The sequence below is a fragment of the Lynx rufus genome, unplaced genomic scaffold (assembly GCF_022079265.1).
Source record: "Lynx rufus isolate CCGP_SWC_20201006 ecotype Redwood Valley unplaced genomic scaffold, mLynRuf1.p SCAF_2, whole genome shotgun sequence".
In the NCBI taxonomy this organism is placed as follows: Eukaryota; Metazoa; Chordata; class Mammalia; order Carnivora; family Felidae; genus Lynx; species Lynx rufus.
The window spans coordinates 98,450,343-98,466,311 of NW_025814834.1; the positions used below are offsets into that span (position 1 = coordinate 98,450,343).

The following is a 15,969-nucleotide window of genomic DNA, read 5'->3' on the forward strand; positions in this document are numbered from 1 at the left end:
AGGATTGGAGGAGACACAGGAAACATGGCTTGCTCCGGAATGGCAAATTTGGCAAGAGTGAGCAAGAATGAGGTGTGGAGGCGTTGGCAGACAAGCAGGAACCAGGTGATAAAGGATCCCTTTCCTAGGGGATAACGGAAGCCACCCCAGGTTGTTCAATGAGTTAAATGTGTTAGATTTACATGTTGGAAAGACCCGTTCCTGAGGCAACATAGACGATAGTTTTGAGTCAGGAGAGATTTGAGTAAGAGAGAAACTAGGAGCTAAGCTTTGATCTGTATGTGAAATGTCTGGAGAAGGAGGGGAGAGGAATGGGAAGAGGCAGTTCAGGACATGCTCTAGAAACCTGCAGGACCAATGTCAGTTAGGACAAATCTTGTGAGAAGGAAGACTTCAACTCAGTCCAAGGCTGCTTTTACCTTGTTTGCTCACCAAACCTTAAGTAAGCAGATGATATGCCATTTGTGATATACTAGGAAGGTCTTCTTGTGCTTCCCTTGCTTCTACAGGGGTCCTGTATTTTGGAGGTTTTGCCAGTCCACTTCAGTGAGGTGTCCACCAGGTCAGGGAGGCCAAGGGCTGTGGCTTTCATGGCCAGCCACATCAGCACCTCGAGCCACTGATAGTTCCACAAAAGATAGGTCACACCTATCATGTTAAGCTCTGAATTTTGAGTCTTGAGATTCTGGATTGGGCAATTTCCCATTTTCTCTGCCAGTGCTTCAGGGCCTGAACACCTCTTGTGTACTTTATGTCTTTCTATGGGCAGGGGCCACCAAGGCTTATGATACAAAAGAGTGCTTAGCCACTATGGATGAAAGGAGTCTAGACCATGTGCTAGTCTTTCAGTGCAGGTAAATGGGTGGAGGGTCTTGCCATACATCTACCACAGGGGTGAACATGGTAGGAGAAGCAGGATTGGAAAATGATAGACACTTCAGGGCATGTGAGTTTGAACCATTTGTTGGACTCAGAGGAGACTGAGGTCTGGAATTGGAGTTTGGGTCTCTTGGGACATATTTGAGATTAAAAAAAAAAAAGAAACCATCAATGTGTGTGAATGATGGAGAATGTGTAAGGCATCAGGACAGAGCCCTGGAAAACATCCATATTAATTAGGAGAAGAGTGTTATGGATTGAATGTTGTACCCCACCACCCCTCGCATTCGCATTTTGAAGGCCTAACCCCAAAAGTGGTGGTATTTGAAGATGGAGCCTTTAGGTGGTAATTAGTATTATATAAGGTCAGATGAGTGGGGCTTTATTATTAGTGGCTTTAGAAGAAGAGGAAGAAAGAGACCTGTTTCCCTGCTTACATGCATTGAGGAGGGGCCATGTGAGGACAGAAGAAGGTGCAAATCAGGCAGAGAGCTCTCACCAGGAACTGAATCAGCCAGCACTTTGAATTTGGACTTTTAGCCTCCAGAACCGTGAGAAAGAAAGGTCTGTTGTTTAAGCCACCCAGTCTATGGTGTTTTGTTATGGCAGTCCGAGCTGACTGAGACAGGAACCTCTGGAAAAGAAAGCACGGACTGATGGGATGCTAGAGGGAGAGATGCGGAGAGAGCTTTGTGGGGTGAGCATCAGACAGGGAGAAGCAAGGGCTGGGAAACACCTGCATTGGAGGTGTCTGGTAGGCTCTGTCAATTTATTTTGGGCTGAAATGTTGCTGTCATCCATGTGTGTATGATATATGGCACTTGCAGGTGGAATAAACCTATTAAGAAACACTAAAGAGTGTTTCTTACTTGATTGTGCTCATTCTGATTATCAACAAAATGTTGATTTTAATCTTACAGCTTTTTTTTTTCAAACTGCGGTGTTAACAACTATTTATTATAAGAAAAAAAGAATTTAGATTAGGATAAGGAAAAAAAACACAAAGAAATTTGTATAAAATTTCTATCTAGAGAAACTTCTTTAAAATCTCAGTTTATTGTATGTCCTTCCTTGCCCCTTTACTCATTTTTTTTTAACTCTCTCTTTCTTAAATTTATATTATATAATATTGTAAAATATAATGGGATCATATTGCTTTGTAACCTGCCTTTTTCAACCTAATGAACTCATTACTTGCCAATAAATATTGATCCATGGAATAATTTTGTAAATGGCTGTAACCAATCTCTTATTGTTGGATATTTAGATTGCTATTATCAAAGGATAGTGTAATCACTATCCTTATAGCCAAAAATTAATTCACATTCTTAATCATTTTCTTTGGTTAACTTCTTTAAAGTGGAATTATAGGGCCAAAAAGTGTTCAGATTTTTAAGAAATTACAGCAGTGTCCACCTGTTTGTGTGCTGTATGTATGAAATATTGAAAGAATTTCTTTAAGTCAGAATGTGTTGAGAGTGGCTAATCTATCACCATTTTATTATATAGTTCACCTTCCATGTTTATATAACTTGAAAACTAAAATACTTACATTGTGGTGGCAAATTTTAATTCTTTCACTCTAAGAAAATGGCCAGAATCCCTAATCAGAGGGGCCAAGAGGGCAATCCCTCTTTTAGACTCTTTTGGATATTCTTCACATATTGCACTTACTGTTGTGAAATTCTTATTATTTACTTGTGTACTTGTCCAAAGTTCCATCCTAAGGTACTGAATTTATCATAACTATTTTATTTGAAAGACTTTACTGCTTGCTAGTTGCTTGCTTTCCTACTGATGAGAAATGGTTGTATGAGATGGGTCTCCTGCCTTTCTAGGTAAACGTTCTGTGTTCTGTGAGGTGCTGAGTAGTTCTAGGACCCATGGTGGTCAAGGGAATTTAAAATTTGTTCTGTTAGGAAGATTTCCTTCTGGGTGATAGTCTGAGCTGAAAATAGATCCTTCATTGAACTGTACTGAAATGATTTCTCATGGAGGGCTTAGCACAGGTCTGTGTATACCTTTCACTCCTTTAAGCAGTGGACACTTATCAAGGATCTGCTGCATGTCAGGCACCATTTGATGACACTTGTGAGCAAAAACAGACAACACCATGGAAGCGCCATGGAAGCACCATGGAAGCACCACTCCATGTGGGGCTTCCATTCTTGTGGGGAAATTCAAACAGAGAATAAATGAAAAATAATCAGGATAATATCATATAATTCTAAATGTCATAGTGACAGCTGAGGAGATTGACACAGTGAGTGTGGCTGGGGTAATGGTGGTGGGGCTGCATGACTGGATTGGGTGAGGATGTGAAGTTTGAGCTGAGAATTGAATAATGAGAAGGAGCCAGCCTCTGGAAGGTCTGAGGGAAGAGTGCTTAGGGAAGAACATAAGTGCAAAACTCTCCCTGGGGACCAGGTTGGTATGTTTGAGCCACAGAAAGAAGGCAAGGGTGTCTGGGGCAGAGTGAGTATACAGAAGATGGTTAGAGATGACTGGAGGAGCAGGCAGGGAGAGGTGATGTGGAGCCTTGTGGGTCATGGTAAGGAAACCAGATACTTCCTTAGTGTGTTGAAAAGCTTTCATGCATTTTAAGCAGGAGAATGACATGTCTGTTTTACATTTACAAAGAATTATAGAAAATGGATTGCAAGGTAGCAGAGAGATCTCTTCCTCTGGAGTAAATAAGGACTTTCTGGAAAGAAGTAATATTAAACTGTGTTCAATTCTTCTAAGAGGCTGAGATGAGGACAGAAAAACATCTTTTGGACTTAGTAAGATGGCCGCTAGTAAGGACTTAGATAAGAGACTCTTCACTGCAGAGATTTGTATGGAAAACTGACAGAGTGAGTTGAAGAAAGATGCCCTGGTGAGAGAATGGGAGAGAGAAGATCTGGGCTTTGGCGTGGCCGCACAGAAGTAAGGGGATCAAGGGAAATTCTACATACCGGGTGGAGTAACCTCCATACCCTTGCCTTTCTCAGTGACCAGAAACCTGGCATTCATAACTAAATGTTGAAGGCCAGGAGGTGAGAGGACATCTACCTGGATAAACTGTCTAGTGTCATATACTGCTATCTATGAAGCACAGCAAAGGAGTCAGATACCCACTCCCTCACTGCTCAGTGAGCTCACCAATGAGCACGCTGTGCTCTGACACACTTAGCTTCTAGTCATGTTTTAGTGCCTTGTTTTTAAACATGAACAGAAAGTCAATAAAGAGTATATATTTAGAAGAATCTTTTATGATGAAACACAGAACAAAACAAAGAAACAGGAAAAAAAAAGGGACATACAGAAGTCAGACAATAAGGAGATCAGACAAAAACTTCCAAAACCTGTAATCAATACTTTCAGTGACATAAGAGATTTTACATTCATGAAAAATGATAGGGTGCTCTAATAAAGGAATATTCAGAAGAAAAGGTAGAAGTTTGGAAATGTAAAATATGCTAAAAGAGTTGGTGTAATAAAGTTAAGGAAATCTTTCAGAAAAAACATAATAAAAAGATGGGGAAAAAAGCTAAAAAAAATTGATACTACTATGATAAAATAAAAACTGAAAAAAAAATAGCCATTTGACAAACCCAAGATTTTAAGCTGTAATGAAACAAAATTTTCAGTGCTAGATATTAAATGAAGTGAAAATTAGACATATTTATTGACATAAATAGTTATAATTAAATGGAAAATTCATATTAAAGAATATTAGTTTGTTTTTAAAACTATATTCATACAAAACACAAGACACAGAGCACGAACAGGGGAGGGACAGAGAGAGAGGGAGACACAGAATCTGAAGCAGGCTCCGGGCTCTGAGCAGTCAGCACAGAACTTGATGTGGGGCTTGAACTCACAAAGCGCAAGATCATGACCTGAGCTGAAGCCGGATGTTTAACTGACTGAACCATCCAGGTGCCTCAGGGTGAACATATATTTTAATTTACCTTGGATATATATCTAGAAGTGAAATTGGTTGGTCATATTGGTCACTCTATATCTGATTGTTTGAGAAATTGCCAGATTGTTTTCTAAAGTGGATGTATCATTTTGAATTCCCACCAGCTGTGTATGAACATTTTATTTTCCATACCCTGACCAATTTGTTCATTTTTTCTCTTATTGCTTGTGCGTTTGTTGTCACATGTAAGAGTACTTTGCCAAATACCAGGTCTTGAAGATTTCCTTCTATCTTTTATCCTGAGAGTCTTATAGTTTTAGCTCTTACATTAAGGTCTTTGATTCATTTTGTATTTATTTTTGTATATGGTATGAGGTAAAGGTTCAGTTCCATTCTTTTGCATGTTGCTGTCCAGTTGTCCTGGTGCCATTTGTTGAAAAGACTATTCTTTTTCCTTTGAATGGTCTTGGAACTCTTGTGGAAAACAGTTAGCCATTTACGTATGGGTTTATTTCTGGACTCTCAATTCTATTCCATTGATGTACATGTCTAATCTTGTGCTGGTACCAATCTGTCTTGATTACCATTGCTTTATGGTCAGTTTCAGAATTGGGAAGTATAATGCCTCTTATCTGTTCTCCTTTTTCTGGATTTACTAGCTATTCTGGGTTCCTTGCAATTCCATATGAATTTAGAATTGGCTTGTCAATTTCTACAATTTGTATAATTTCAGCTGGGGTTCCAACAGATACTGCCTTGAATCTGTAGATTGGTTTGGGGATGATTGCCATCTTTTAAAATTTAATTTAATTTAATAATTTTTTGTTTTTTATTTAAGTATAGTCAGCACACAATGTTACATGGGATGATTTCAATCTTGATAATATTGATTGATTTTTATGTATTGATCTTGTATCCTACAACTTTGCCAAATTCATGTCTAACTTCTAATAGTTTCTTATTGGATTCATTAGGGTTTTCTATGTACAAGATTGTGTCATCTGTGAATAGAGATAGTTTTACTTCTTTTCCAGTATGGTTTCTTTTTATTTATTTTTCTTCACTAAGTGCTGTTATTGTTTGTATCTCCCTAAAGTTTATATGTTTACATTTTAACCCCCAGTGTGATGGTATTAGGAGGTGGGGTCTGGGTTAGGTGGTCAAGTCATGAAAGACACTCTAGAGAACCCCCTTGTCCTTTTTGCCAAATGAGGATACAGTGAGAAGACTGGTCATTCAACCAAGAAGCATGTTCTCACCAGACACAGAATCTTATATTTTCCAGCTTCCAGAACTGTGAGAAATATTTGTTGTTTAAGCCACTAAATCCACAGCAACCCAGATGGGCTAATTGCTCTCGCTAGAACATCCGGGATGTGAATGGAAGTGGCAAGAATGGACATCTTTGTCTTGTTCCTGACCTTAGGGGAAAAGCCTTCAATTTTTCACTAGTAAGTAGGATGTTAACTCTAGGCTTTTCATGGATGCTTTTATCAGGATGAGGACATTTCTTCTATTCTTAGTTTGTTGAGTGGTTTTTATCCTGAAAGAAGGTTGGATTTTGTGAAATGTTTTTGTTGTGTTTATTGAGATGATCATGTAAATTTTGGTTTTGTGTTATTGATGTAATGTGTTACATTAATTGAGTTTCCAGTGTTGAATCAACCTTGAATCTCTTGGATAAATCCCACTTGGTCATAGTGTATAACTTTCTTCATATGTTGCTGGATATGGTTTGCTAGGATTTTGTTGAAGATTTTTACATCCATATTCATAAGAAATATTGGTCTGTAGTTTTCTTTTCTTGTGGTATCTGCCTGGTTCTGGTATCAAGATAATACTGGCCTCATAAAATGAGTTGCAAGGTGTTCTTTCCTCTTGTATTGTTTTGAAGAGTTTGTGAAGAATTAATTTTAATTCTAATTTAAATTATTGGTAGGGTTCAGTCATGAAGACATCAAGGCCTGGGCTTTTCTTTGTGGGTAGTTTTTTTGATTACTAATTTAATCTCTTCACTTGTTTTAGGTCTATTTAGATTATCTATTTCTTCTTAAGTCAGTTTAGGTAGTTGTATCTTTCTAGGAATGTGTCCATTTCATCTAAATTACCTAATTTATTAGCATACATTGCTCATAGTATTCCCTTTTAATCCTTTTTATTTCTGTAGGGTTGGTAATAATGTTCCCTCTGTCATGTCTGATTCTAGTCATTTGATTCTTGTCTTTTTTCAGTTATTGTACTTTTCAGCTCCAGTATTTCCACTTTCAGATAATTTCCATTTCTTTATTAATATTATATATCTGATGCAAAATTGTTACTGTACCTTCTTTTACCTCTTTAATCATGCTTTCCTATGGTTCTGTGAACTTTCTTAAAATGGCTACCTTGAAACCTTTTTTCTGTTAAATCTGTTGTCTATTCTCTCTGATAGGCAGTTTCTATTGCCTGTTATTGGTCATACTTTCCAATTTCTTGTCATTTTTTTTATAGGAAACTGACATATTAGATAATATATTGCAGCAACTCTGGGTATTGGTCTTCTTCCCCTCAACACTGGCTAGGCTTATTGATATTTGCTTATTTTTTTGGTGACTGTCTGGGTTATTTTAGCGAAATCTGTTCCCTGACTTTTTCCACAATGTTGATCCTCTGAAGTTGCTCCAGATCCTAGGATGACACCTCACGGCAGTGATACTGATAAAGCTTTCTTCTACTCTTTTCACACAAAGCTGTTAAGCTCCACTAATAGCCAGCTGATTGCTCTAGGGTTTCAACGGTGCTTTGGAGTATATATTCCTCTGCACACTAATCCAATTAAATTGTGGCTCCTTGTAGGAATGGTTTTGGTGGTTAGTGTCTGATATTTGTCCTGATCCCTGGAAGGCTTGTCCCAGCTGGGTTATTTCTCATTTCTCTCCTTCAGTAGCCAGCCTACAGTCTAGAGTGTATCTTCATTGATCCATGAATCTCCTTCCAATTGTCTTTCACTACAGTCCTCATTGTTCTTGAGAGCACTTTTAGGCTCGAACTTCTATATGCTCTGTTGCAAATGAAGTCAGGTCTTTTGGGAAGAGAGATTAGGACCTATCTGGTTTATGACCTGCTTCTTCCCGTAAGCAATAATCTCTGAGGCAGGTCTCTGGGGCTGAGAGTAGAGATAATGGCAAGCATCTTTGAAGGATACCCTCACTCTAGGAGCTGAGCACTTGTTAGGAGGCAGCAGCCTGGGCTCCTCTCAGCTTGCTTCTCCTGGTGGGGAACCACTGATTCATGAGTCAAGGAAAGAATCATAAGGGCCCCAGAGTTCTCAATGTGCCACTTCTATGGTAGAGCCTCCATTCCATGAGTGGGAATTGGGTGGAAAAAGGGAATCTCTACCTTCTTGATCATACTTGCCCAAAAACTTAGCTTTGGCAGTAAGGCACTGAGGACTGAATAAGAAACACTGATGTCCTGCTCCCAAGTAGGAGCCTTGGGCTCTTAGCTGTAGTAGTCTGGGTTTGAGTTTCCAACTACTGAGCTGGAGGAAAGGAGAAGAAAGGAGCAGTGTTGGCTCAGATACCACAGACTCATTTTTCTTCCTGAATTTTCATAGATTTTCTTGAATAGATGCTTTTTTCATTTGCTTTCTATCTTTAGGACCATTACCAAAGGCTCGAATAATTGTTTTTTAAAACATAATTTTCACCACATAAGCCCCTCTTTGGGTAAAAACACAAGCCCCCCTTCAGGTGAGCCCCACTTTTCTCTTGATACCACCCCTCCCTCTGCCCCTTCTGGGATTCTCTCTCGTTCTCTGCCCCTCACTTGTGCATGTGTGCGCGCTCTCTTTCTCTCAAAAAAATAATTTTCACCAGTTTCACCAGGAAGTAAGTCAGTAGCATTAAAAATTTTTTTAATGTTCATTTATTTTGAGAGAGAGAGAGAGAGAGAGAGAGAGAATCCTAAGCAGGTGCTGCACCATCAGCCCAGAGCCCAACGTGGGATTTGAATTCACGAACCATGAGAACCACTGAACCACTGAGAATGTAAGTGTTCACCCGAACTGCAAGGCAGGCTGGGAAATGTAGTTTACCCTGTGCTTAGCAGTTTCCGTACATAAATACTTTGAATTTTCTCATAGTTTATCTGTATTTTCTAATTTTCCACAATTAATTTATATTTAGTGCAATGTAAATATAAATTTAATTAAAATAGAGAATAGACAGAGAAAAACTAGAGATAGGGAATATATTAACAATTCTTTCTGAGAATTTTTGCTGGTGTCATTTCTGGAGTGGGGAACTAGGTTAAGAGAAGGTGATTAAATGTGGAGATTCTAGCATATTATTGTAAGCTAAGAATTATCCAAAAGAGAGGAAATGATGATAATTAATGCTTGAGTTGGCTATCCTTAAAGACTATATAGAATCTCTTTTTCACTTGAGAGAGGAGAGGAAAGAAAAGAGAGAAATGTTTAAAAATGATTGCCCATGCTATTTTCACTAAAAATAGGGGAAGTTTCAGGATTTCAAAGCTTTCCCTGGAACTCTTGTAAACAGAAAAAAAAAAAAAAAAGAAAAGAAAAAAGAAAAAAAGAAACCCAAACAAACCAGTGTTTATTGAGCTTGACAAAGTTAACAAATTGTGAAAATTTCCAAAGCTAATGGTTGTTTGTCTAAAAAATTCCTTTGATATGCTGAGAGTTTTAATTAGGGCCATTAAATACAGAAATTCTTAGGTTGCAAAGAATATCAGAACCACCCACTGATGTGCTGATGTGCTGTGCCTTAACCATATCATGCAAAATGAGACCATCATGCAGTGGGGGTTGTTTCACAAACTGTCATGGAACCTACTACAATATGAGTCAATCTTTTGAAAAAATATTAAGAGCCATAAAAAGGAAGTACCGTGGGCATATATAAAGGGAGGGTTAATTTTCATTGAGAGAATTGGGATCAGCTTCAGAGAGGAAGTGGCATTTGAGAAAATTCTGGAAGGACAGGATTTTTTGGACAAAGTCCTTGAAAGAAGGCATAGTGGGTTGAAAGTGACAATATGGCTGGAAAACAGAGCACAGGATACAGGAAGAGCTAGAAATTAGCTTGACTGTGGCCTCTGAACATGAAGGGGAGGTTCAGTGGAAGGTCAGTCCAGGGAGGGAGGTGACAGCCAGCATGAAGGATCATAAATGCCAGCTTCAGGAGTTGTGATTTCTGATCAGTATTTAGAAAAACTTACCTACTAACACTGTGGAGGGAGGAATGAGGAGGGGAGAAGAACTGGAGCAGATTAGAAGGAGATGACTGGCATGGTGTTTTTAAGAGGGGAGATGGTGACTACAGCCAGCACAGAGAGATGTGTGGGAGATATTAAGACTCCTCTAGAGTATGGACAGGAGTTTTGACAACTTCCAGAGGGAACAAAGTGGTGATCACAGGTCTGTAGTTATCTTTGACCCTTTCCCAGGTGTGGGACAGAGAAAGTTTGAGGTAGATGCCATTTTTGGAAACAACATATGGATTCTCTCTCTCTCTGTAGAACATTCTTGCAAATTCTCAAGGGAAACCAATTCTTCATGTTAAAGTTTTACAAGTTGTGGCATAAATTGTTTTTCAAGTGCCAAATGTTTCCACTGACAAATCACTAAGGATTCTCTGAGATTGTCAAATGTGGCATTATTGATTTTGTACCTAGCTTTGGTATAAAACTGAGTTGAGTCTCCTCTATGGCTGCAGCCCTGCCCCATCAATTCACCTCTCTGGCGCCTAGAAGAGTCCCATTCTTTAGTGAGATTAAGTCACAAAGTTCCTCATAGGTGAGCACTCTGGGTGTACCCCAGAGAACTGTCCCACCTGCTCTGGCTGATGCTTGGCATTTTGCCCCAGGAGCTTCTGTCTGTAAATCTGTCATTGGCATCCTCACTTTCCCAGTGAGGGAAAGGAAGGGTTCTTCCTTTATGCATCAGCTCATATTCATGTAGTAAGACATCGCTGTGTGCTTATAGGCTGTCTGCCTCACTGGGGGATCGGTCCAGCAGTGGTGCCCACAGGCCTGGTGGAGAAGACTTGGAATTGTAAAAGTCCCTGATGAGTGCTCTCGGAGGGGGATTCACAGGGTGCTAAGGGAACACCCAGGAGACATGTCAGGAGCACTTCAGGAGGGAAGTGGCCAGGTGAGAACCTGAGTCATCTTTGATGAGTTTCTTTCCCTGCCCTCAGTGTCCCCACGTACAATCATCAATACATTCTGCTGAGTTTCCCCTGCAACCTTTGCTGGGTCCGTTCTTTCTTTTCCATATCTTCTCATAAAGGAACATTTATGATAGCCTCCCTGGGAGACAGACTCATGTAGATACTAGGCAGGCCTGGGCACACCAGCTCTATGGCCTCTGGAGCAAGTTGCTAAACCCTTCATGGTCTCAGTCTCTTCAACTAAACAATGGGGGTATCAATGCCTTCCCCATAAATCTATGGTAAGGAACAAATAAGACAATATTTTAAAAACAGCCCTAGGCCTGGCAAACTTAAAGACGATCATTCCAGTCTCTTTCCTGTGCCTGCAATTTCTCCCTTTCTTTAATATACTCTGCTCCCAGCCGCTGAATTCATCTTCCCCAAACTTTAATCTTATCTCTCCCTGGCTTGAAAATTTTCAGATTCCCATAACCTATGGAATAAAGTTTGTACCAGTAGGAAAGAGGTTTATACTCTAAGGGAGAGTGAAGAAAGTATAAGGAAGAACAGCTTGAGAGCACAGAACAGGGACCCAGGGCATGCAGGCTGTTCAGTATCTGGAATATTCCTTAAGGAGGTGATCTTGAGGTAAGATTTGAAGGATAGATAGGAGTTTACTACACAAAAGGAAGGATGGAAGGAAGATCATTCCAGATAAGGGCCCTAGAGAGGGAGGAAGAGGAGGAGGGGGTGGAGGAGGAGGAGGAGGGGGAAGCAGCCAGTATGGCTGGAGTTTAGAGAACAGTGAGGAAGGATGAGAAGAGCCAGGGCCATCCAGGTCAGAGCCTTGTAGGCTGTGCTTTTGTGCACTTCTTACAATTTCCATGTATGAAGTAATGGGAGCCATGGGAAGGTTTTAAGCTGTAACTTATTTTCACATCAGTTTCTCTTGTTAGGAAGGGCCATCCCTGCATTCTTTATAGTAAACTCCATAGGTGCTCAAGGAATTTGACTAATGAAGGGAATGAGATTATACTTGTAGAAATAGAGGAAAAGAATTCTGGTAGTTGAATTGTCAGGTTATTTGGGTGAGAGTGGATGGAGGCTTCACTGCACTTCACCATCCACAGAGTGTCTGGGGACTGCTGCCAACTTAGAGTTTGAATTGATTTGGCTCACCAGGAACACATAGTCAAGACTGACAAACCCACGTCCCCCCAGAGGAAGAAAACTCACACTACCCCAGAGACCTAGACAAAGGGGAATTAAGCTTGCTTGAACTTGAGCCTGGGGACCAGAGATCTGTTGCTGGCTTGGCAGATTCTTGGGTCTCCATGGAAACGTGAGATTCTGGAACAGTTTTCTTCTTGAAGGGAAGGGCAGTATTGGCTGCTTCCTTTACTCTTGGATGCCCTCAGCATGCATGATTCATGAAGCAGCTGTCTGTAGATTCGGTCCAGACAGGGGGCCATTTTGCACCATTTCTGACCCTGTCATTCCTGGTTGCTCCTCTTGCAGAGCCTCTCAGGCACTCTTGTACCCAGTGTGCCCAACTCTCCCTCATGTAGTGAGGCTCTGCCATGAGTCACAGAACCCAGATTCATGCGTCTGGCTCATCCTCGTATCTCAGCGCTTAGGATGGTATCTTACACAAAGTGAAAGCTCAACACATTTTAAGTGTACAAATGTGTGAAGAATAGAAGGGAATGATAGCCAAGTTCCCAGGTGGCCTTCTTCCTTAGAGTTGAGAAAAATGCATAGCTCAGGTTTCTCAAATTTTAAGCACATACAATTAACGAGAGATCTTGTTCTGATTCAATAAGTTTGGGATGCAACTGGATATTCTGCATTTCTAACAAGCTCCTGGGTGATGCTTGTGCTGCTGGTGCTTGGATCACCCAAGGAGATAAACAGAACAGCTGACTTAAGCCAAATTTTGAGAAAGGGCAATCATCACTTACAAGACCTTATAAATTAGTAGCCTGCCCAGCTCACCTACAAGATAAATGTACAAGCTCAAGTTCACGTGCATAAGGTTCAATGAAGTTTTGGAATATTCATTTAATTTATACCTGTAGGCATAATTGGGCATACATACCAACAATATGTATTGAAAGTCATCTCCACACCAAAGAGATCAGTGGCCATTCAACAGCAATACATAGCATATAATTCCAAGTGATTTTGTAATTATTTCAGAAACATTGAATATTTGTAGGGTTTTGTTTGTATGTTTGGTCATAATTTCATTTATTCAGCAAGCATTTGTGGAATGTTCATTATGGATACAGCCTCTCTCTGGGAACTAGAGGGCACCCTTCCTTGGGCTCCTAGTCTAGTAGGTGAGACAGAAAGAAAACAAATAATGACAGTATAATATGATGAATTGTCCTCATCAGTGTTGGACAACAGAAATCTAACATGAGCCACAAAAGTAATTTAAAATTTTCTAGTAGCCACTTAACAAAAGTACAAACAGTTGTAATCAATTTTAACAGTATATTTTATTGAGCCCAATATATTAAAACAGTCTTGTTTCAATATGTAATCCATACAAAGATATATTATATATTATACTGTTTTTCATATGAATTCATCAAAAGCTGGCCTGCATTTTGCCCTTACCGCACATCTCAAGTTGGACTACCCACACACTTCAAGGCCTCCAAGCCATACTTGACAGTGTAGGTCTTTACAAAGTGTGGAGGCTAGCATTCAGCTGGTTAAGTGTCTGACTTCGGTTCAGGTCGTGATCTCACTGTTCGCAAGTTTGAGGCCTGCATTCAGCTCTCTGCTGTCAGTGCAGAGCCTGCTTCGGATCATGTCTCCTCCTCTCTTTCTGCCCTTCCACCTGCCCCCCCTCTCAAAAATAAATAAACATAAAAAAAAAAAAAAGATGTGGAGGCTAGCAACTTCTCTGCTGTAGAACCTGGGAGGTGGGTCAAGGAAGGGGCTAGTCAACTGCACTGCAGGCTAAGGGTGGCAAGTAATGTCTGGAAGGGCAGAGAGGTGTGGGAAGCTGGCTGTGCCACTTGGCCCCAAGACACAGGTGTGACAGGCGAGCAGCCACCCTGAAAATGGTTGCGAGAGCAGGCATGGTGTTTAGAAAGGGAACTCTGTAACTCTGTGGGCCTGAAGCGCTCAGCTTCTGTTAGGCCACTGGTTGGGTCCTCAGACAGTTGCATGAATGAGGGTGTGATGATTTTGGTTTCCTCTGCTATCTGAGTGGATCTTGTTCTGAATGAGTGCAGAGCCTGGCATGGATCTAAGCCTCAGGGTATCTTTTCAAAGAACAGTCACTATCTTCTATGCTGCGGGATCTCACTCCTTAGGGGCAGGTTTGGAAGGGCTGTGTCCTGCTGTCTGCCTTTCTCTGGCTCTCAGAACTCCAGGCCACCCCTTCTCTTCAGATGATACCTCAGTGGAACCACTGGCCCTTCATGAAACGAAAGATCTGCTCTCAGCTAGTTTTTTTCCAACAGGTGCCATTCACCTCCTCACCACCACCCCCTCTCAACTAGAACAGCAGCCATAACCGAGGGTCATTAAATCTGGTTTTGACTCAGGGACAAGATAGACCAGGCACTGGCCTACAAATGTGGACACTAACAGCTCCTGATAGAACCAGGGTGGAAACTGAGGTATGTGTGACTCACTCATACTTTATCCCCAGCACACTGCTCCAAACACAGATATCCCATTACATACAGTCCCCTGGAGATTTGTATTTTTGACTTTATAATTTCTCAGCAAACACTTATTTAATGGGGGAAAAGTGCTATGTTAGGTGTGCAGGGCATGGTTTCCTTCTCATTTGCTTATGCTCTAGGAAGAACAACACACAAAGGCCTGTGACAGGTGAACAAACTGTGAGATAGGAAAAAAAATCAAAATATTTTCAGGAGAAATTTGTGAGGCTCAACATGTTCAGTGAGGATTTAGAATCATGAAAACTTTCACTGTGGTTAAAGGAATATTGAGTGGCAACGTGGAAGTGGGTGGGACATATTTTGGGTTGGGGACAGGGTAGCCTTTCTAGACTTCTGAAATTACCCTTATAATTTGTCTGAGATTAAAATGTTTTTGTATTATTTCTTACCCTTTTCAAAAAATTACATAAGGTGGCAAGAAAGGATGCTGGTGTTTGTAGGCTTCTGAAAGGCATGTTCTCAGCTGCTGATGCAAACACCGGGGTGTCAATGTGTCCATCAGGAGACACCTGGTACAGTGGGAAGAACAAAAAACCTGGAGACTAAAGCACCCAGACTTACATCCCAGCTGAAGGTGTGTGGCCACATTATTCCATGTCTCTGAACTTCGCTTTCCTCCAGGGATGTCTTACAGATTTAAAGAGGTAAGTAACACATAAAGTGTCTATGAACATTTGGGAGCTGTTTTAATTTATTTCCCTTTTTCCTATACCTAATACTCTAACCAATCTTTGGGATGCTCACTAAATAAAAACAACCAGAATTAATTTGAGCAGTTTTGCTACAACCATTCACAAGTAGTTGAAGGGTAGGGATTTGTCATAATGGAGAAGTGTGGGCAGATCCATATGGAAAACAATATTTGCTGATCACTCAAAAGTTATTTCAGAGACAGAATAAAATGTGTGTGTATGTTAGGTAATGCTTTGTAAAAACAGTAAAATAAAATCCAGAAAGGAATGGAGAAAGGGAAGTTGAAATTATGAATAGGGTGGTCGGGGAAGGTCTCACCACAAAGCTGAAATGTGTGCAAAGCCTGAAGGAGGTGAGAGAGCCAGCCGTATAGTGATAGAGGAAGAAAGCATGCTAAACAGAGGGAACAGTAGATGCCAAAGCCCTGATTGGGGGGAGCACTGGCCTTCTAAATATAGTAGGAGCCCGTGTGACTGGCATGGAATGGGCAAGGATTGTGCAGGCAGTGAGGGGATAAGAGAGGAAACGAATAGCCAGATCACATGGGCCATCTAAGCCCCTCTGAGAAGTTTGGATATGACTCTTGAGTGTATTGGGAATCTATTGGGGCTTGGAACAG

The 15,969-nt window shown here is 40.6% G+C and overlaps 1 protein-coding gene across 26 annotated transcripts in view; it reads left to right on the plus strand.

Annotated features, from left to right (window-relative positions):
* The window catches only part of LOC124515861 (homeobox protein abdominal-A-like), a 97,410-nt gene that overhangs the window by 23,466 nt on the left and 57,975 nt on the right, over window positions 1-15,969 (plus strand). For 23 of the 26 annotated variants that reach the window (XR_006962891.1, XR_006962904.1, XR_006962889.1 and 20 more), the window contains 2 exons: window positions 14,430-14,588; window positions 15,069-15,301. The gene's annotated coding sequence lies outside the window, so the exon portion shown is untranslated. Of the gene's footprint in view, window positions 1-8,727; window positions 8,818-8,840; window positions 10,947-14,429; window positions 14,589-15,068; window positions 15,302-15,969 lie in introns of those variants that run through there. The other 3 variants (XR_006962910.1, XR_006962909.1, XR_006962908.1) reach the window with 3 other exon arrangements.